We start from the raw sequence: 22,111 nt of genomic DNA on the forward strand, positions 1-22,111 counted from the left end.
TAGCTAAGATTCTCTTTGTTATTGTTGTTGCAAATGACAGAAATCCAACTATAAAAATGTAGTGGGGAGGGGCAGTGGGAATTAATTGAGTCGTGTAACTAATTTAGGGATAGTTCATGGATTAATTCATGGAACTATTTAAGGGATACTTCTGCCTTCAGGAATGGCTATGTACTGGTGTCCAAATCGCTATGCATCTTGTGGCTCCATTTTCCTTTTATTAGATATACTGAGACAGTCACATGTCTTCCTACCTCCCAAGGTGGAGGTCTCAGGAACTCCCCTCATTCTCCTGGTCTGAAGTCGCCTGAGAAAGCATCTCTTCAAGATAATGCTAACAAAACCTTGAAATTGAATTTCGTACGTTAGATCATGTGCCTACCCCTGAACTAAACATGGTGTCCATTGGGTTGTGATGTTCTGGTTGGCCACGTCTTGGTCACATTTCTTTTCCTGAAGCCAGGGCAGGGTCAGCCCTATTCACCTGAAAACACATGGACTGAGAGTGAAAGAAATGTAGTTCCTCAAAGTAAATTAAAGAGCTGTTTCCAGAGGAAAGGAAATGGATGGTGGATAGGCAAGAAACAGTGGCCCACTAGAATTATATGTGGTGCTGCATATTGTGCTGTACACCTATATGGGTGTATGTGTATGTGTACATAAGTGTACACATATACATTACATGCACATATACCATATGTATGTACATGGTGCTGTATGTGTATATGGTGTATATGTATGTGTATACGATATACATGTATATGTACCATATACCTATGTGTATATGTATACATACATAGGGTATATGTGCATATAATGTATACACATATGTATACATCCACATTTAATATGTCAGAGATATCCCAAAGCTAAGCTGCCCAACCTACTCATGCTCCTTCTGTTGTTTTGTTTTGTTTCCCAGTGACCTTCAGTGACTTCAGTATATGTATGTGTGTATACATATATATGTATATGTATATGTAATTGTTTATGGTTCTGTATATGTATATGGTGTATATATACGTCTATGCATGTACATCCACATTTAACAGGTCATAGGTATCTCAGAGCTAAGCTGCCCAACCTACTCCTGCTCCTTCTGTTTTTTGTTTCCTAATGACTTTTGGGGACTGCAGTATATATATGTGTGTGTATATGTGTATACATATGTACAGGCATACACATATTGTATTTGCACATATACTGTGTATATGTATGTGTGTATATGTGTATATGTATATACAGGCATACACATACTGTATATGCACATATACTGTGTATATGTATGTGTGTATATGTGTATATGTATATACAGGCATACACATACTGTATACGCACATATATTGTGTATATGTATGTGTATATGTATATACAGGCATACACATACTGTATTTGCACATATACTGTGTATATGTATGTGTGCATATGTGTATATGTATATACAGGCATACACATACTGTATATGCACATATACTGTGTATATGTATGTGTGTATATGTGTGTATATATATACAGGCATACACATACTGTATATGCACATATACTGTGTATATGTATGTGTGTATATGTGTATACATATGTACAGGCATACACATATTGTATTTGCACATATACTGTGTATATGTATGTGTGTATATGTGTATATGTATATACAGGCATACACATACTGTATATGCACATATACTGTGTATATGTATGTGTGTATATGTATATACAGGCATACACATACTGTATATGCATGTATACTGTGTATATGTATGTGTGTATATGTGTATATGTATATACAGGCATACACATACTGTATATGCACATATACTGTGTATATGTATGTGTGTATATGTGTGTATATATATACAGGCATACACATACTGTATATGCACATATACTGTGTATATGTATGTGTGTATATGTGTATATGTATATACAGGCATACACATACTGTATACGCACATATATTGTGTATATGTATGTGTATATGTATATACAGGCATACACATACTGTATTTGCACATATACTGTGTATATGTATGTGTGCATATGTGTATATGTATATACAGGCATACACATACTGTATATGCACATATACTGTGTATATGTATGTGTGTATATGTGTGTATATATATACAGGCATACACATACTGTATATGCACATATACTGTGTATATGTATGTGTGTATATGTGTATATGTATATACAGGCATACACATACTGTATACGCACATATATTGTGTATATGTATGTGTATATGTATATACAGGCATACACATACTGTATTTGCACATATACTGTGTATATGTATGTGTGCATATGTGTATATGTATATACAGGCATACACATACTGTATATGCACATATACTGTGTATATGTATGTGTGTATATGTATATATGTATATACAGGCATACACATACTGTATATGCACATATACTATGTATATACATACACACATGGTATATCTGTATTATATGTGTGTGTTATTGCATATGGTGCTTCTCCTTTGCTAGGCAGCAGTGCTTGTTCCCTTCCACAAGCACATGCATGCTGATCCCTGCACTCCCACACGTATGCATACTTTATGAGCGTCACAAACTGCCATTCAGGCTTCCCGACTGTGCCATTCAGAGACTTTTTGCTACCACTGACTCACTCCTTCTTCACCAGGAGCTCAGAGACTCTACCTTCATGAGAAAAGGAGGGCAAGACACACAGCAGAACTCCAGCCAAACAATGACTTAATGATGGCATGCCCCTGCTTGGCATGCCTAGCCTTCTCTCCTATCTGCGAGCTTGGTCTTCCTCAATTTTCCACAGCCCCTAATTCACATCCCTTTTCTCCACCTGCCATATTACCCATATCCCTGCTTGATCTACTCATTTTGTTCAGTGGTGGAGCGAGCGTGGGTCACACAGCTGGGAGCAGAGACAGTACGACTGGCAATGTGAGAGTTACCTTCCTACCAGTGCTGTCTGTGTGATCTTGAGAGCATCATATAGCTTCTTTATCTACAGAGTAGAGAGGTTAAACAGCCTGCAGTGGCAAATAAGTGGCTCATGTGCCACTCTACTGTCACCATGCTTATGGCAGATATTGCTAATAACCCCTGGCTTAGCCTGAGTGTCCTCAGTGCAGTGCTTCTGGAACCTACTATCAATTGATCATCTTGCGATGTTTCTGAGGATGGAATCTATCTGCCATTCCTGGGCTGGATGAACTTCACAATTCCCCTTCAGTATCTGTGAAGCTGTGAGTTAAGGGTAGATGGCAACCTAAAAACGAATGCACAGCGTGTCAGTCATGTTTCAGAGCAAACAGGATATTGGTGAATTCATACCAGTGTGGAAATCCATTGACACCACGAAGGCAAGTTTTTTCTCTTACTTAGCCATGACCCTTTTCACAGCATCTCACTAATCTGTGATATAAATTATTTGGCAAATATCTAAAGCAACAAAATTGCCAGGATGTACAGCAAAAACAATGTTCCATAGAAACACGTAAATGGTATGGTTAGGGGGTTTGCCCATGGGCTTGAATGCATTTAGATAGCAACTGTTCATCATGAATGGTGGCCCATCTTTTTATCTGGAAAAGACACCTCATAGTATTTTGCTTGAAAGAGAGCAGAAGGGGTTCTGTGCAGGTTCTCAGGGCCAACTCCACCTTAAGGGGCTGGGAGAGCTGGGTTCGTTATGAAAACTCAGCCACGCGTTGTTGGTCCCCTGAGTTCCCGTGAGATGCCATCTAGAGACAAAGCTCCCCTGAGCCCTGGCTGTTTCTCGCTTGCCGCTATCTGTAAGCAATTTCGACAAAACTTGGCTGTGATTGTTTTTGCTTCTTATAAAGCGGGCGGAGGCTGCCGTGTCCTTCAGTTTGCCAGACTTCAGCAGAACAGGGCATTCATCTCCCACCTCCAGTAATTTTATAAGATTTGAAAAAAGGCTTTGTGAAGATGTGTAGCTGTGTCCTTCCTAAAAATGCCTCAAAAAAGGAAAAAAAAGAAAAAGAAAATGAAGGGAAAACAAAATAGATAGCCAAAGAATCCCTCTGAAGAGAGCATATACCTCAATGGATATGCAGTTGGGATGTTTGCGGGTGCTACTGTGTGCAGCCAAGTGGGCCAGCTGCTGGAGGGGAAAATCAGAGAGTGCCTGAGTCAGCTCAGCTCCTGCTGGGGAGGGAATATAAATGTGTGCATTGATGCTTGGGTAGCAGGCGGGGAGCTAACGATGATTGATGATCTGTGCATTTGGAGAGGGGAGAGGTCAAGGGCAGCTGGGCTGGTCCTCAAAGCACAACCATGTGCCAGGTGTTGCTCCATGGACTACAGGCACTGACTCATGTAATCTCCTTAGCAATTGGAGGCAGATGCTACTGCCTTCTGCCTCATAGTGACTTTTTACTGATTTTACTGATGGAGGAACTGAGGCACAAAGAGGCAAGTGACATTTCCAAGGTCTAAAAATGAATGAGAAGATGGATGGAAATGAGACTTGAGCCCGGGCAGCCTGGCCTCTGAGTCCATGCCTCCAACTCCTCGATGAGCTGGACTTTGAAGGACGGGTCATTGTGCATATTTGGGAGGGTCTACAAGGGAAATGTTGGACTGTCCACAGAGTGCTTCTCTTCGTAGCTGTGTTACCTTCAGTCAATTGCTTTACCTCCTGAGCCTCGATGTAGTTTTGATTTTTTCATCTGTAACATAGGGATAATAGACTTGTTTGGATCTTAATGTGGATTAAATGAGACAATATGTGTAGCAGTAATACATAGCACTCAGCTGATGCTACAGCCATGACCAATACCTGTTGCTTACATAATACTTACTATGTGCTAAACCCTGGGTTTATCCAAGTCTTTCATCCTCACAACATGCTAATGGAAGCTGTTACTGGTGCTATTATCATTTGCATCTCCTGGGTGAGGAGACTGAGACACAATGGGGCTGTTTCTTGCTCTGGCCACTTAGCTAGTAGGTGGCAGAGCTGGGGCTCAGACCTCAGCAGTGTCTGGAGCTCTCCTCTTTTCTTTTGGAGTCAGGGTCTCAGTCCAATCTCACAGTCTGGAGTGCAGTGGTACAATCTCAGCTCCCTGCAACCTCCACCTCCTGGGTTCAAGTGATTCTCTTGCCTGAGCCTTCTGAGTGACTGAGATTACAGGCACCCACCACCACAGCTGGCTACTTTTTGTATTTTTAGTAGAGATGGGATTTCACCATGTTGGCCAGGCTGGTCTTGAACTCCTGACCTTAAGCAATCCTCCTGCCTCAGCCTCCCAAAGTGCTGGGATTACAGGTGTGAACCACAGTACCCAACCTGGAGCTCTCCACTTTATCAATAGGTTCTATTGGCTCCGCATCTGGAACAGAGTAAGCCTGCACAATGTTCACTCCCACAAAGGCAATTATAACAGAGACAAGCAAGACCTGCAACCCAGAATGTCAGATTGTCAGGACCAGCTCAATGCCCTTCCCACTTTCCCTCTTCCCATGGCTGAATCTGATAGAACACTCCTGTGGCTGCCTGTAAATTCTGATTCTTGATGCCTGTCTCCCACTCTGCATCCCTCTTCCTTGCACCCTGTATCCTGCTTCTTCCCAGCCCTTTGGTTGGTGATGCTGTTGTGCAGCCTGGGGGCAATTCATCTTCACATTCTCAGCCAGGAGCTCTGCAGTTCCCGGAGATGACTTGGCTCTACCTCAGGGATTAGCCTGCACACCCATGCTCCCCACACAAGCCATGGTCCGGCATCCTAGGGTCCACTTTTCTGGGTCAGAGGAAGCTGGAACAGAAAGGGAATGCTAAATAAAAGCATGGGAACAGGTGGGCAGACAGGATGGAGACAGCATCTGAAGACCAGGAGGAGGGATTCTAGATTGATATGACAGGAGCTAGGAAGCCATGGTAGGTTTTTAAGCAGAGAAACAGGCAGGATAAAAATAATCCTTGGTGATGTTCATCCAGGAGCCTTGACTGGAGTAGGGGGAGACTAGAGCTACTAGTTAAAATAATAGCTACCACTATTTTTTGAGAACTGATATCATGAAGCTTTTTTAAGGTCATGCATCTCAGTCTATGTTTAGCATAAGTTATTTCTAATTCTCACAACCTCCCTGTGGGGTTGCTGAGATTACCTCTTCCTGCAGATATGAGAACCTGGCCGAGAGACCCTAACTTGAAACTGACGGAAATGAGATTGAAATTCTGGCCTCTGCCTAGATACCCATTCTCCTTCCTGCCACTTTGCTGCTGGAAGGCTGTGCCACTAAGGGAGGCTGCTGCCATTGCCCATGGGTCTAGGAGATGAGAGCATCAGTTAGAGCAACATGGGAACAATGGAGGGAAACCAGACGCAAGATTTGCCAAAAAGGAAGAAAGAGCCAGGATCCAGTATCTGGATGATTCCAGATTGTCTAGCCTGGAGGATGGGGATGAATTGGACAAGTCAGGAAAGAAATGTTAGGGAAAGCCTTGAGGGTGTTGATTTAGATGCTCCTAGGGACATCCTTATAGAGATGTCCAGGAGTCAATGCGTAATACGGGACTGGCTGTTAGAGTACAAACTGGAAGGAAGAACAGCATAGTGGTAGGAGTTCTGGCTTATGTTGAACGTGAGTGGGTTCAGATTTCTGCTATGCCACTTACTCATTGTGTGACTTGGGCAGGTGACTCAGTTATCTGAATCCCAATATCCTCATCTATCAAATAGGGATAAGAATAGTCTATGTCACAGAGTTGTTCTCCTGGGCATAGCACCAGACATCAAGGGACACAGTTCCCATCGATGGTATAATTTTGGAGCCTCTGGAGGAAGGATAAGGAACCGAGGGCTAAGTGTATTCACTGAGGCCCTGAGACAGAAGCCAGAGATAGGGGACAGGAGGAGAAAGTAAAGCCAATGAAAAGAAAGAGAAGGCATACTCAGAGAGGTAGGTGGGACTGCCAGCCTAACCAAAAACGGGACGATTTCACACTTGCTCATTTCATGTCACTGTGTTTTGGAAGGGAAGATTCTCTCAGGCAAATGTAATCAGAGTGAAGCCTATTTTAGCTGTGGTAACTGGAGCCTGGCTCTTCTTTAGTAAAAGAAGCCTGGCCTCTCTTATTTTTACCTGCTACTTATGACCCCAAATCTGTGAATTCTGATTGTTAATGATTTAATTATAGACTCACAAGCTATTTCTGCATTTTTAATGGGCTTCCCAGAATCTAGTACCTGCTTGGGTTATGTAAGACCACCTTAGATCTGAGTAGGCAGAAGAGCAGTTTAATTCCAAGTCTTTTGACAGGCTCTGATAAATTGTTATGGAAGACAGTGAGGTTAACCTTCCATGCACAAGAGGGCTCTCCAGTCTGTGGAAGGTCAGGATGAACCTGACACACCAAGTTATGTCTGGACAGAACCATGACTTTTCCCCACCAAATCTGCTATTTCTCATGGCCCGACAAGGATGAAAGGAGAAACAGTGGATGACGGGTGTGTGTGTGTGTGTGTGTGTGTGTGTGTGTGTGTGTGTGTGTGTGTGTGTGCGCGCGTGCGTTTGTGTGCACACATGTGTGTTTACCTTGTATGTAGTTTCAAAAGTTTACACAGAAAAGCTCTGTGCTTCGTTCCTCATGCAGAAATGTCTTTATCTGCCATGTAAATGGGACTCAATGACTTCATTTTCTGGCCTGGCCAACAAAAACACTCACAAACGAAAAACACCGTACTTACTCTTTCTTTCTGAGTTAAGAAGTTGTAGCTTGCCTGACTATAGATCATGGCAAGTAATTCTGACATCAGTTAAAGAACTTGATGAAGTCAGGTTGGGAAGTGACGTCAAGGAGCTTGGAGGAATTTATTCTGACGTTGGGTTTGGGAATTAAAAAGACTGTACCTCCAGTCTTCATCTTGAAACATGGAAGCCCACACTCTCAGCAGTGGTAGAATTTAGATGCCTATGGCCAGGCAGCCAGGTCCTTATGAACAAAGCAAAAGTCTCCCATGGCCCAGGTTCCCACGGAGAGTTATAGGGGCCACAGGCTATGGGCTTGGATCCAGCTTCCCCGCTCCCAGTCTGGAGTTACTCCTCAAATGCAGTCTGATCACTTCATTCCTCTGCTTAATAGGCCCTCACTTCCTGATCAGCTCACCTGGCCTTGGGGATGAATTCTAAAGACAGCACGTGTCTGAAAACGTCCTTTGTGGTTTAGTCTGACTGATCTCTGCAGCCTTCTTTCAAGTCGCATTCCTGCTCATCTCTAAGTGGCTTGACCTGTGGAAATGTCACCTTCTCCAAGAGCCTTCCCTGCCTGTCACCCCCACCTCTTGTCCCCATCCCAAGGAAAGATCGCCCCTACTGGTCTCACTCTTGGCATCAGTGCTTTTCCTTTGTGGCCTTCCTTTCAATTTGTAATTATGTATTTATTTTCTTGTTCAGGTGTTTAATGTCTGCCTCAGATGAATATAGGAACAAAGTCTCTTTCCTCCCTTCCTTGTTTCTTTCCCTCCTTCCTTCCTGTGTGTTCACCTCTCTGTCCTCAGCACCCCGCCTAGTGCCTGGCACATAGTATTCAGTAGATGCCTTTTGAATAAATATATGAGTGGAGCAAGTTACCCCTCTCACACCCTACATTGAACTCTGCCTCCTGCAACACCAAATCACTTGTGGTTTCTTGAATTGGCCAAGCTTTCCCATCCCTTCACACTGGCTACTCCTCTGTCTGAACATTGTTCCCTCTGCTGTGGTTCCACCTACCCTATGGTCAGCGCCATTGATATTTCAGAACCAGCCAAGATTGTCCTTCTTTGGGAACAGCTCTCTGAATGTCCCCTAGCTGGTTAGATGTTCTTTCTCTAGACTCCTGTAGACCCCTGCCTGGCTCTCTCTACTCATAGTACTAAATGAAACAGTCTGCTTTCTTCTGCTTGTGTCTGTCTTGATGCTGAGCTCCTGAGCTCACAGCCCTCGCTCCCACGCAGCAGACTAAGATCACTCTGGGGCCAGACCACCTTGGCATGAATCCTAGCACTACACTCACTACCTCTGCTCCAGGTTTCTCAGCTGGAAAAGGGGTTCATAATTGTGTGACCCTCATGGGGATGTTGTGAGGATTCAATGAATTAACACGTGTATTAGTCAAGGTTCTCTAAAGACACAGAACTAATATGATAGATGAATATATGAAGGGGAGTTTATTAGGAGAATTGACTCACATAATCACAAGGTAAAGTCCCATAGCAGGTCATCTGCAAGCTGAGAAGCCAGGAAGCCAGTCTGAGTCACAAAACCTCAAAAGTAGGGAAGGCGATAGTGCAGCCTTCAGTCTGTGACTGAAGGCCCCAGAGCTTCTGGCAAATCTCTGGTGTAAGTCCAACAGTCCAAAAGCTAAAGAACTTGGAGTCTGATGTTCGAGGCCAGGAAGCATCCAGCATGGGACAAAGATGAAGGCCAGAAGACTCAGCCAGTCTGTTCTTTCCATGCCTGGTTTTATGCTGGCAGCTGATTAGTTGATGCCCACCCAGATTGAGAGTAGTCTGCCTTTCCCAGTCCACTGACTCAAATGTTAATCTCCTTTGGCAACACCCTCACAGAAACACCCAGAAACAATATTTTGCATCCTTCAATCCAATCAAGTTGACACTCAATATTAGCCATCACAGCATCCAAATAACTTAGGACAGTCAGTGTCCCACAAGAAACTGGAATTACTCATAGTGATTGCATTGTCAAAGCCAGACCTATAATAAATGTTCAGCTAATGAACGAGGCAAACTGAGATGGCCCATTCCTCCATCCATGCCCAACATGACCAAATTCTATGATTTCTGCAACCTGTATGGATTCAGGATTATGGGCGAAGTTACACCATCACCAGTCTTATTCCTGAGGCCGCTCACTTTATGGGAAGCACTGACTAAACTTCCTAGAGAAGAGATTATTTCTACAGGTCCACTTAATAAACTCCAAAAGACCTGGCAGTATTTAAAAGTTGATTATGAACAATTTACACGTCTTAACTAGAAGTCAATACAAGTTGCCTCAATAAAGGGAAACTGGTCTCTTAATCAAGTTGCTTCAATTAAATGCAAAAAAATATTTTTCCCTTTTTTGTAATTACAAGAATTTCTCAAAAATAAAACAAAAAGGGAAAGTTATGACAGAAGCTGAAAACGCTAAATTTAAGGCTCGTTTGTCATGCTTGTTCATCATTATGGCAAACATGCAATTTAAAAGACATAATTTTGGCTCCTAATCCAGTTTCAAGAATCAGGATGGAAATGGTTCCAAAAAATAAAACAAAAGGAGCAATCAGTAGAAGGGGCCACTTGGGAGAAACAGTTGTTTTTGTTTTTAATTTTTTAAATAAAAATGTAAAATATATCATCAATTGCCCAAAAGCCAGTGACACTGCTAATATGTCACTCGCTCCATTGGGAGGTGACAACTTTTAAATCCCCTACTTCCCAGAATCTCAGGATCCATTTCGTAAGTACTTTGAGGAAAACCTGGAGCTAATTGCCCCCTGTTGCTATACACATACATTCATGGGGATATTTAGCAAAAATTTTTGTGGATGATACTAAGAGGCAGCTGAAATCACCCAAAATCGGAAACGAACCACACATTTATCAGCCAGATGACACTGAAAAGTTACCTAACTTCTCTGAGGTTCAGTTTTCTCATCTGTACAATGGACATAATACCCTGGCTTTGTGTAGGTACCATCATGAGACATATGACATAAAACAAGTGTCATGCCTAACTCAATGCCTCGTTAATAGATGATTCTCAATCATTGATCAATTATTCTTAAGTGAAGTAGCCAGTAAGTTGCTATCACTTCTATACATTTCCCCCCTTTCCTGATCTCACACATTCTAGACAAAAATACTTTTGCACATTTGTTACTGAGATAAACTGCAATTTTTTTCAACTCTGAGCCAACCGTTTGAATCCTCTGTTTTGGCCATGATTCCATCTAACCTTCAAGACACCTGACACACTGTAGACATGTGACTTTACTTTATTTCTTTAAGACAAGAGTGTCCCCCACCCACCTGTCTGAGTACCAGTCTGTGGTCTGTTAGAATCCAGGCTGCACTGCAAGAAGTGAGTGGCAGGTGAGCAAGCAAAGCTTCATCTGTATTTACAGCCACTCCCCATTCCCCACATTACTGCCTGAGCTCTGCCTGCTGTCAGATCAGTAGCAGCATTGGATTCTCATAGGAGCATGAACCCTATTGTAAATGGTACATGCAAGACATCTAGGTTGTGCCCTCCTTATGAGAATCTAATGCCTGATGATCTGTCACTGTCTCCCATCACCCCCAGACAGGACTATGTAGTTGAAGGAAAACAAGCTGAGGGCTCCCATGGATTCTACATTATGTTGAGTTGTATACTTATTTCATTATATATTACAATGAACTAATAATAGAAGTAAAGTACATGATAAATGTAATGCACTTGAATCATTCCAAAACAGCCACCACCAACACCCTCAGTCCATGGAAAAATTGTCTTCCACAAAACAGGTCTCTGGTGCCAAAAAAGGTTGGTGACTGCTGCTCTAAAGCATTCCTGAAAATGACAGCAACAACCTCATGGTAAGTTAATAACCTTGTCTCTAGACCTCCTCACATTGGGAGTGATATGGAATCTGTTGAGCTGGTGATTATATCGATCCTGCTTACATGAAATGTTTTACAACAAATCCCAGTGGAGAATGAACCTGTACATTTGCTGTGACCATAAAGAAATGATGAGTTAAAGATATGGATACTTAATATGCACTGATTTAACAAGTGTGATAACTTCAAAAAACCTGTGAAGTACCATGCTCCATGGCAAAAGCCTCCCCAGGTACTATTAAGGAAAATTAGTATCCATTTAACTGTCGCCTAAATTGGAGAAAATACATAGCTTGAAAATTATTGTACAGATCCAAGAATTGGGCCTAGAATTCGATAATAGGCTGTTACATCTTGACACATACCTAAATTGTTATGTTTATGTGGCATTTAGCTCCAGGATACTATTCCAATATAGATAAAAAGATATCCTTCAATTCATTAATGTAAATAGATAACAGATTGCTTTATGGATCAGAATCTAAGGATACTATATTCTGGAGATTAATTTTAATTGAAATGTTTGGGGGAAAAACCTGATCCCATAGAAAGTATAGATAACTAAAAGAGACTTCTTTTTGGCTTTTGAAAACTCTAAATTTTATTTTATACAGAAGCATGGTCCAGTAGAAATATAATGAAAGTCACATATGTCATTTTAAGTTTTCTTATAGTCATGTTAAAAAAGAAACCAGTGAAATCAACTTTAATAATATGTATAATAACTCTGTATAGGAGTACGTGTGTGTGTGTGTGTGTGTGTGTGTGTGTGTGTGTATATATGTATAAAATACAGGGCTTGCCCACCTTCCTAAAATTTCTTTAGGAGTTTTGCTCAGCTCTGGATTTATTTTTATTACTAACCGCTTTTTAATTTCCTGTATATTATCATTTCAACAAGTAATCAAGGACGGGCACGATGCTCATGCCTGTAATCCCCGGGCAAGGCAGGCAGATTGCTTGAGGCCAGGAGTTTGAGACCAGCCTGGCCAGTATAGTGAAACCATGTCTCTACTAAAAATACAAAAATTAGCTGGGCCTGGTGGTGTGTGCCTGTAATTCCAGCTACTGAGGAGGCTGAGGCAGGGGAATTGCTAGATCATGCCATTGCATTCTAGTCTGGGCAACGGAGCAAGTGAGACTCTATCTCAAAAAAAAAAAAAAAAAAAAAGTAATCAATATGGACATTATTCATAAAATATCTTTTTACATTCTTTTCCTATTAAGTCATTGAAATGTAGTATATATTTTATGCTTAATGCACATCTCAATTTAGAGTATTTAATTTTTAAGTACTTAATAAGCATAAGCAGTAAGTGGCTACGGATTAGATAGGATGCTCTGCAGTTCTACAGGAATATTGCATATTTTGAAAGGATGAAAAGGATCATTCACTGAGCTCCTACCACACGTTAGAGCATGGCCTTTAGCCTTAGAGACCCTCACACATCCATCTGTTTTTCTCCTATAGCTAGCCTGTTCCTATATTCCAGATGCAGAAGTAGCTCGGGCTCAGAAAAGTTAAGTAACTTAACCAACGCCATCATCCATCAGTAAGTGGCAGGACTGGAAGTTGAGCTGGGCCTTCTGATTTTGTGGAGTCATTTCTATTTTCATAATACTGACATATATGGCAGAACTACTGTGCTTTTCTATTTTTCAGTAAATTTCTTGAAATAGCATAGGAAATTAAAAAGTAGTAATACAAATAAATCTAGAGTTGAGCAAAACTCCTAAAGAAATTTTATGAACGTGAGCAAGCCCTGTATTGTCATGACACATTTTAAAACCTTTTCCTGTGAATAGAACCTTTACAAAAAGAACCTCGTGGAAACAGCACGAGGTTTCTAAATGTAAATTTCTCCCAGGCCAGGGACCTGATCTCATTCATTTTCATAGTCCCAGAGGCTAGAGAAAACGTCTTGCGTTTATATTTTTAAAACTATAATTTACAACTTTGTTTATATATGCATTATCCAATGTAAGCTCACAACAATGCCTGGATACAGGTGGTGTGATTTTCATTGTCTGAGTTAGGAAAGTGAGACTCAGAGGTGGGTCTTAGGTCGTGGTCGTGGAGTTGGTTGAGTGGCAGCCAATGTGGCCATCCACAGGCTTTCCCAAGTGCATTACTGCAGCCATAGTTAGCTCCCCAGAAGCTGCTCAGGGCTTTCACGTAGATGGAATATAGTGTTGTCAGAGGTAAATTTCCACCTAGTTTCTAGGATAGAACAAGATAATGTAATGAAATGTACATTTTCTAGGCTCTCTGATATGCTTCTACCCTTCTATCTCTTTATTATTACCATAAATCAAATACTAGTCAATTCTAAATGTAAATATAGGGATGATAACCTCTTTTTACAATTCCTCTCTTATCTGCAACTCCCAGAGCGATTCACAAGGAGATACTTGGTCACTGCAGGCTTTGCAGTCGGCATGACTCCTATTAGAGATTAAATGGCATAGAGTAATCTCAAAGTAGTTAGAAATAAAAATTAATACAAAACTGTGCAAAACTCCTAGAGAAATTTTAGGTAAGTAGACAAGTTGTGTGTCGTCATGACCCATTAATAAAACTTTCCTCATGAACAGAACCTTTGGAAGTAGAATCTCACGGAAACACCGTGAGATTTCCGAATGTAAATGTCTGCTAGGTCTCTCTATAAGAGATGGGTTGGCTGGGGGTGGTGGCTGACACCTGTAATCCTAGGACTTTGGGAGGCCAAGGCCAGTGGATCACGAGATCAGGAGTTCAAGACCAGACTGGCCAAGATGGTGAAACCCCGTCTCTACTAAAAATACAAAAAGTATCCAGGTGTGGTGGCAGGTGCCGGTAATCCCAGCTACTGGGGAGGCTGAGGCAGGAGAATCACTTGAACCCAGAAGGCGGAGGTCTCAGTGAGCCAAGATCACGCCACTGCACTGTAGTCTGGGCGACAGAGCAAGACTCCTTCTCAAAAAAAAAAAAAAAAAAAAAAAGAGAGAGACAGGTCTGCATTTCCAAAGGAAAGAAAAAATCTCCAATGATGAGAGAATACAGTCTTTGATAAAGACCATTGACTTTCTCTATTTGATTCTTTGTTCTCAACACTCAAAAATTAGGTAGTAAAGAAACAAGGGAAGAGGTACCATTCATTCAGTCTTTTTCCACCCAGTACTTGGGATGATCAAATTACATAGTCTCACCCAAAGTTTTCAAGCAAGTATGTGTAGAAAAATTAGCCTATTTGGCCCTAGCCAAATAGATCCTCCTGTCTACCCATGTTGGGCAGATGCCTGTGGCCTTTCGGACCCTGTGGCCTGGGAGTGATTTGTGATAGTTGCCAGAGTGGCATCTGCTCTTGGGCCAGACTGTTGATGCTGTTTGATTCTCAGCTCAGTTGCTTGTTTAAGCAAAGCCAAGTCTAGTCTCAATATCACACAAACAGGAAGCACATTCAGCATGTCCCAAGGCCTAATCTCATCAGAGTTGATGTTGTCTTCTTTTCGAAGGCTTCTATTAAATAAGTAGAAACCTCTTCTCCTCTGGCCCATACTCCTTAGAAGTGCCACATTTAAAAAATAAGAGAAATGCCTTCATCTCACTGGGGCCCATAGCAGGGGCAGATACTGTTGTTTGCTGAATTGTGTCTGTCTTTCTCAATTAGGCAAGAAGTAGCAACCATCAAAAAACAAATATTGTATGTAGGTGGCCATCAAAACATAAGACAACTGTTTTTCTTTCAGCAGAAAACCAATTTGGCAAACATTTGCTTTTCTTTCTCTACCACACAAAGAAAGTTAATTCTCTAAGAAAAAGGATAGAGAAAGAAAAGAAAACTTTTAAATAATATCCCATATGTTTTCAGAATTTTATACATCAATACATTAAAACGTAGGCAGGAAAATTTCAAATGCAAACAAGGATCACATCTTAGAGCTCTTAGCAATTCCTTGTCTTCAAAGCCTGGAGGAAATAGCCCACTGGAAAGGCCTTTAATAGAGCAGGTGCTTCCCTAGGGGAAGAAATAACTACAGATATTTGAGGGCTACTCAAAGACAAAAGGGCTCAAAAAACTTCAGACTTCCAAGGAACAGCTCCAGAATGCCTCCTAGATAGTGAGGCTGCCTTCATTTGCCCTGAGGTTGTTGCTCTGACCCTGGTAACCCCCACCCTTCTTCTCTAACCTTGTTACATACAATTCAGAAGAGAGGATTGTGAAATCTTTTCTGCTGCTCTTTCTTTCTTCTGCCAATCAGAGAAGATTGGACCTGAGATCCAAGAGAGAGCTTTCCCTTCCCCTGATGACTGCACTGTTTCTTCTGCCTCCCAGCTGTTTATGGAAATCAGATGGGTTCCTCAACTGTCTATCTTTCTGCAGCAAATCCTTTGACAGAGAATGCTCATTGTCAACCAACCCCTTCATCAAGTCAGGCAAATTAGGCTTCCTTTGACAACAACTTTTTACAACTTCCTTCCTTTGAGGATATAAAGCTTTAAACAGTGGTAGTTCTCTGAGAGACCCAAGGAATGGTCTGAAAACTATAACCAACTTTCTCCAAAGACCACCTTCTGCCAATCACTCTTACTCCGGAGGCCTGTGTATTCTTTTTTTTTCTTTTCTTTTCTTTTTTTTTTTTTTTTTTTGGTAAAAGCCTCTGCTGTGAATTTAAGTCAACTAATCAAAATGCATTATTTCTGTCCTTGCATTGTCCATTCTCATAAGCCCTGGTTAACACAGATAATTGAGACTTGACTGCTTTTTTATTCCAAGTCCCTTATTCGATTTGGCCCTTGTTAACAAAGCCTAGTCTCTAAGAGCATGACCATCAGTCTTATTTACCTTGTTATCTGTAATTTCCTCTTTCCCTCAGGTCTTTGCATAATATTTTCTCTGAATGGAAGGGGAGGATAAGAAAGAAGACCTAAAAACTGAATTTTTAAAATACAAACAGAATAAAAAGCTCCCTGTATTTTCCCAAATTCTGCATAAATAAAATTATATGCTCCATAAAGTTAGAGATTTGACTGACTTACTCGTTGCTGTAAATCTAGCACTTACAATATCTGGCTCTGAATAAATAATTACTTAATGACTTAGCAAATGCCAGAGACAGAATGAATATTGATGTTAATAATGCAGATCGTAGTCAATTTATTTAGCTCAAACGCTGTGCGAAGCACCACTTTAAGTGCATTTCTTACATTAACTCATATAACCTTTATAATAACTCTACAATGTAGGTCCTATTTTATCTTCATTTTACAGGTGAATAAAGTAAGAAGGGTTAAATATATGTGACCAGGACAGGGTCATACATCTCATACATCTAGAATATTTTGAAGACATACTTTTGCACTCAGACTCTTCAAAAAAACATTTAACAAAATATCTTATCCTTTTTGTCAAAATAGAAAAATATGAACTGAATATTATTATAGTAAAGTAGATTCAGATTGGTTGAATAGCTGTATCCAAAAGGGTTAAAATGTACTCTGTGTCGTCCTGGAGAATGGTTTTCTGCATGCAGAAATCTAATTGAATCTAATTGCTTTCATCCCAGTGGTGGAGACGAAGATACGAAGACAAGTTGGTTAGTTTGAAACTTTCACAGCTCTGGCATTCCAATTGTACAATAACCTTGAGTTTCAACAAGAACTCAAGTATCTATAAGGATTGACTGAAATTAATAAGGCAATACTCAGTAGGTATAAATATGAAGCCCAATAGACGGGCAAAAGAATTTCTGAAACACAGGATGGGGGTGATATGAAAATGACTTGGTTGATGAGGTATTCATACTCCTGGACCTGTGCCAAGTCCCTCTCTGCAGGTTCCTGCCCTTATTGCTATTCTGTAATTATTCATCCTTAATTTATTGCTCTTCACCTTGAGCACCACTCTAAGGCTTTTCCATTTACCTAAAGCAGTAAGTCCTACCCCTGTGCCTACAGTTTTCTGCAGCTGGCCTTGCACGTTCCTCTGCTGAGAAAAGTTCATACCATCCGTTTCAATTCCCTTTTCCATCTCTGTGCACCCCTAACTCCTTCCCTTCCTTTCAGAGAAAGACCAATTCTTCCTGCTTTTCATGACACAACCCTTCGCTTGAACCCTGGATCTCACTCTTTTCTGCCTCTTTCTTCATTCAGCATTTCCCCTCACACTCTTACATCTTAAATTTTCCCTCCTCTCTGAATCCTCCCCCAGCCTCCAAACGTGGTCAGATCTTCCCATGCTAAACCAAATTATTTCTCCTTCAAATCGCTGCCTTCCTTCCCCAGTCTTCTTGAAAGCTATCTTCACTCAACATCTCTATTTCCTTGCATGCTCACACCTTAATACTCCAAAATGGAGCTCCTATCCTCAACATTTTGCTGAAAATTCTCTCTTTTGAAGGTCATGGAAACTGAACAGCTGATTTCCTTCAAATGTTTCTTAGTCCTGAGCCTGCTCAAAGTCTCTGAAGCAATTAATTTTTAATTTTAATTTTATTAAAGTAAAATTTACGTAACATAAAATTAACCAAGTGATACTTAATACCTTCCTAATGTTATGCAACCACTACCTCTATCTAGTTCCAAAATGTTTCTGTTAACCCAAAAGGAAACTCTATGCCTATTAAACATTTTCTCCCTTCACCCAGTTCCGGGCTTTATGTATCACCTATTTTTATACATAATACAAAAGAAATCACATAATACTTGGGCATTTATGACTGGTCTCTTTTTTTTTTTTTTTTTTTGAGATGGAGTCTCACTCTGTCACCCAGGCTGGAGTGCAGTGGCGTGATCTCGGCTCACTGCAAGCTCTGCCTCCCAGATTCACATCATTCTCCTGCCTCAGCCTCCCAAGTAGCTGGGACTACAGGTGCCCGCCACCATGCCCGGCTAATTTTTTGTATTTTTTAGCAGAGATGGGGTTTCACCATGTTAGCCAGGATGGCCTCGATCTCCTGACTTCATGATCTACCCGCCTCAGCCTCCCAGAGTGCTGGGATTACAGGCATGATTGACTGACCTCTTTTCTTTGCATAATGTTTCAAGGTTCATCCACATTATAGCATGTATCACTACTTCATTCCTTTTTAGGGATAAACAATATTCCATTATATGGATGGACCACAAATTGTTTACCCATTCATCTGTTGATGGCCATTTGAGCTTTTTTTACTATTATGAAAAATACTGCTACCAACCCGTGTGCAAATGTATTTGAATACTGGTTTTTTATTTGTAAATAGAGTGACAATAATGCTACAAAAACGTTGCATACTTACAAGTTTTGTGAATTACATAATTTACAATGAGTCTGGGCAGCTCTGTTATCTGGATTTCATTAATATGATGCAAAAAAATAATAATTGTTAGTAGTAATAATGCTACAAAACATTGTATACTTGCAAGATTTACAAATTACATAATTTATGATGATTGAATGTGGGTGACTCTGTTATCTGGATTTCATTAAGATTCTTGAGATTCTTTACAAACATGCTAGGTTCCCACATAGAGCAAGATCTCTTAAAAAACAAAACAAAACAAAAAAAAAACCCTGCTTATTGACCACAACAGCCAGACCCAGGCCTCCTTCTGCCTACTGTTACCATAACTCTACTTATAACTTGCTTTTGGGTTTATACCTAGGAGTGGAATTGCTGGCTCAAATGATAATTCTATGTTCAACTCATTGAGAAACCACAGCTGTCTTCTACAGCAGCTGAACCACTTTAATTCCCAGCAGAGCATTTGGCAGTTCTTGAAATGCTCTTCCCTTTGCTGTCTAAGACAGCATACTGTCCTTGTTCTCCCACTCTCTCTGTATAGAAACCCATATATTTTCTTCCAGTAGTTCTTCTTATTATTCCTCCTGCCATTGGAAGTGCGTGTCCATTTTCTGTCTTGATTTTCCTTTGCTGTTTTCTACCATCCTCAACAATTTCATCCAACCTAGCAGCTTTAAAGATCTCTTCTTCAGCATGTCTCCATATTTATAGCTTAAATTTCTGACCTCAGGTTCATCGTGTCTATAGCACATCTCCACCTGTACATTTCACTTGCCTCTCAGGGTTAACTGTGTGTTTCTGAACACCCATACCAGGGTTAACTGTGTGTGTCTGAACACCCGTACCTCATTACCTCATTACTTCATTACCTCATCTTCCTAAGTACACGGTTTCTTGCAGTGCCATACTTGTCTTCCCATGCACCTGAACCCACCTTGGATTTGTCTTTAGTTCCTCATCAACAGAGAGGTCAGTGGTACTTCTTATCCTTTCTCTCTCTCCCATGTGGTTTCTACCTGCAAACTCTTCATTGCAGTGGTCACAACTGGTTTGAACATCATTTCCTCTTATCCAGCCAAGACAGGGCCACTTTCTTTTAAGTTTATCCTTCTCCATTTTCCTGTGATCCAATCTGCCTGCCTGTTACTGTCTAATTGACTTCCTGAAGAATAACTGTGATCATATCATGCCCTCTTCAAAGACTATCAGTCTTCCCATGCTTAGTGAGCAACAATCAAATGAGCCCCAATCTGCTTTGTCACTTTCAACCCTCACAATTCCCTGTTATTAATGTGATTCTCCCACCAAAGTAAGCTGCTTACCTTGTATGTTCACTGAAAAATGATATGTTCCCTTCCACACCTATCTGTAAGGCCTGGCATAAGGGGATTGCAATAGGTTTACAGGAATGAGGATCAGATTAAGAGCTGTGGCATCAGTAAAACCATCAACTCTTGATTTATTATGTAACAATGTATATTTTTAGCCAAACAAATGCTAGATATCAATAGGTAAACCTGGTACTAGGAATTTCTTTTCATTTTTGCTTCCTTTGAGACCTGTAATTAATCATGGTGAAAATAATGCTACAGAAACATCATATACTTGCAAGATTTGCAAACTGCATAATTTACAATGATTGCTTGTAGGCGGCTCTGTTATCTGGATTTCATTAAGACACTCAGGAGTCTTCACAAACATGCTAAGTTCCCGCTTAGAGCAAGATCTCTTAAGTAAACCTCTGCTTATGGACCACAGCAGCCGGATCTGAGCCTCCTGCTACCATCCCTGTAACTACTTATAACTTGTATTATCTATCACATTATGTATTGTCTTATGAAGGATGAAGTGTTCAAATCCCTGTAGGAAGCAGACCACAGACTTGGAGTCTGTTACCCCTAAGAGACACAGTCCTCTTTTCTGAGACATCTTTCTTTCCTTGATTTATTTGGACTATGGTTTCTTTGGTCAACCATTTAATTTTTGTTGTTGTTGTTAACTTTGTCCTTGTTGATGTTAATGCATTCATGTCATGTGGAAATGAGAATAATTCAGATATTGTAAGAGAAGGAAAATGGTTAGATAAATTAGAAGCATGAATAATTTACAGAGAAATAATTCAAGCAGCTAACTTTATTGTGCATTCTCTGCTTACTTCATGAATGATCCACATGCCAAGTCCATACGACTTAATGTTTATTTCGAGAAACCTTTACCAAAATGAGCAAGAAGTAGTAAATGCTTCATTATCCTTTCAGAGTGCCTAATGATACATTATTTTCTGTTATAAAACTTCAGGGTTTTTGAATGCATTGTTATAAATTCAAACTGTCAACACTTCTTTGGTAGGAAGAAGCACAGCATCCTATAGAAATAAGATGTAAGATTAACAATTCAGGTTCATATATTTTCATCTGTCCCTGAATTCTACCATACATGGAAGAAAACTGCAATCATGTTTTTGTAGAAAATGTTATGACAACCTATACAACATTTAAGAACATTTAGAAAAGCCAAAATGGAACTTTCAGAAATAAAACCTTGGCTGTTGCGGTAGCTCACGCCTGTAATCCCAGCACTTTGGGAGGCCGAGGCGGGCGGATGACCTGAGGTCAGGAGTTCAAGACCAGCCTGGCCAACATGGCGAAACCCTGTCTCTAGTAAAAATACAAAAATTAGCCGGGCATGGTGGTGCACGCCTTTAATCCCAGCTACTCGGGAGGCTGAGGCAGAATTGCTTGAACGCAGGAGACAGAGATTGCAGTGAGCCAAGATCGTGCCACTGCACTCCAGCCTGGGTGACAGAGTAAGACTCTGTCTCAAAAAAAGAAAAGAAAGAAATTAAACCTCAAAGAGCAAAATAGAAAAGACAGATCTTCAGCAATGATTAATAAAATAGCTATTTTATAAAGTGGTGATTGGGAAATTAAAATAGGTTGTATAGACTGGGCCAAAGCCTAAAGATATTCTGGTGATTCTTTCCACGAAAGAAGACAGTGAAAGAGGCAATGCAGTGAGACCATAAGCCTTGTGGTTTGGAACACATTCTTTTTTAAGGCCTAACTTTTTCTGTGGGTAAAATGGAATGAAAATAGTACAAACCTCCTAGAGTTAAATTAGAGTTGAATGAGATAATTCATGTGAGGCTCTTAGAAAGATGCCTGGAACATAGTAAGAATTAAATAATACCGTCTAATAAAGCAAGAATGACCACAGAATATGTCTTTATATGG

At 40.6% G+C, this 22,111-nt stretch overlaps 1 protein-coding gene across 12 annotated transcripts in view; it reads left to right on the forward strand.

Annotated features, from left to right (window-relative positions):
• CDH13 (cadherin 13) overlaps positions 1-22,111 on the forward strand; it is a 1,167,676-nt gene that overhangs the window by 402,902 nt on the left and 742,663 nt on the right.

The sequence above is a fragment of the Macaca mulatta genome, chromosome 20 (genome assembly GCF_049350105.2).
Source record: "Macaca mulatta isolate MMU2019108-1 chromosome 20, T2T-MMU8v2.0, whole genome shotgun sequence".
NCBI classification, from domain to species: Eukaryota; Metazoa; Chordata; class Mammalia; order Primates; family Cercopithecidae; genus Macaca; species Macaca mulatta.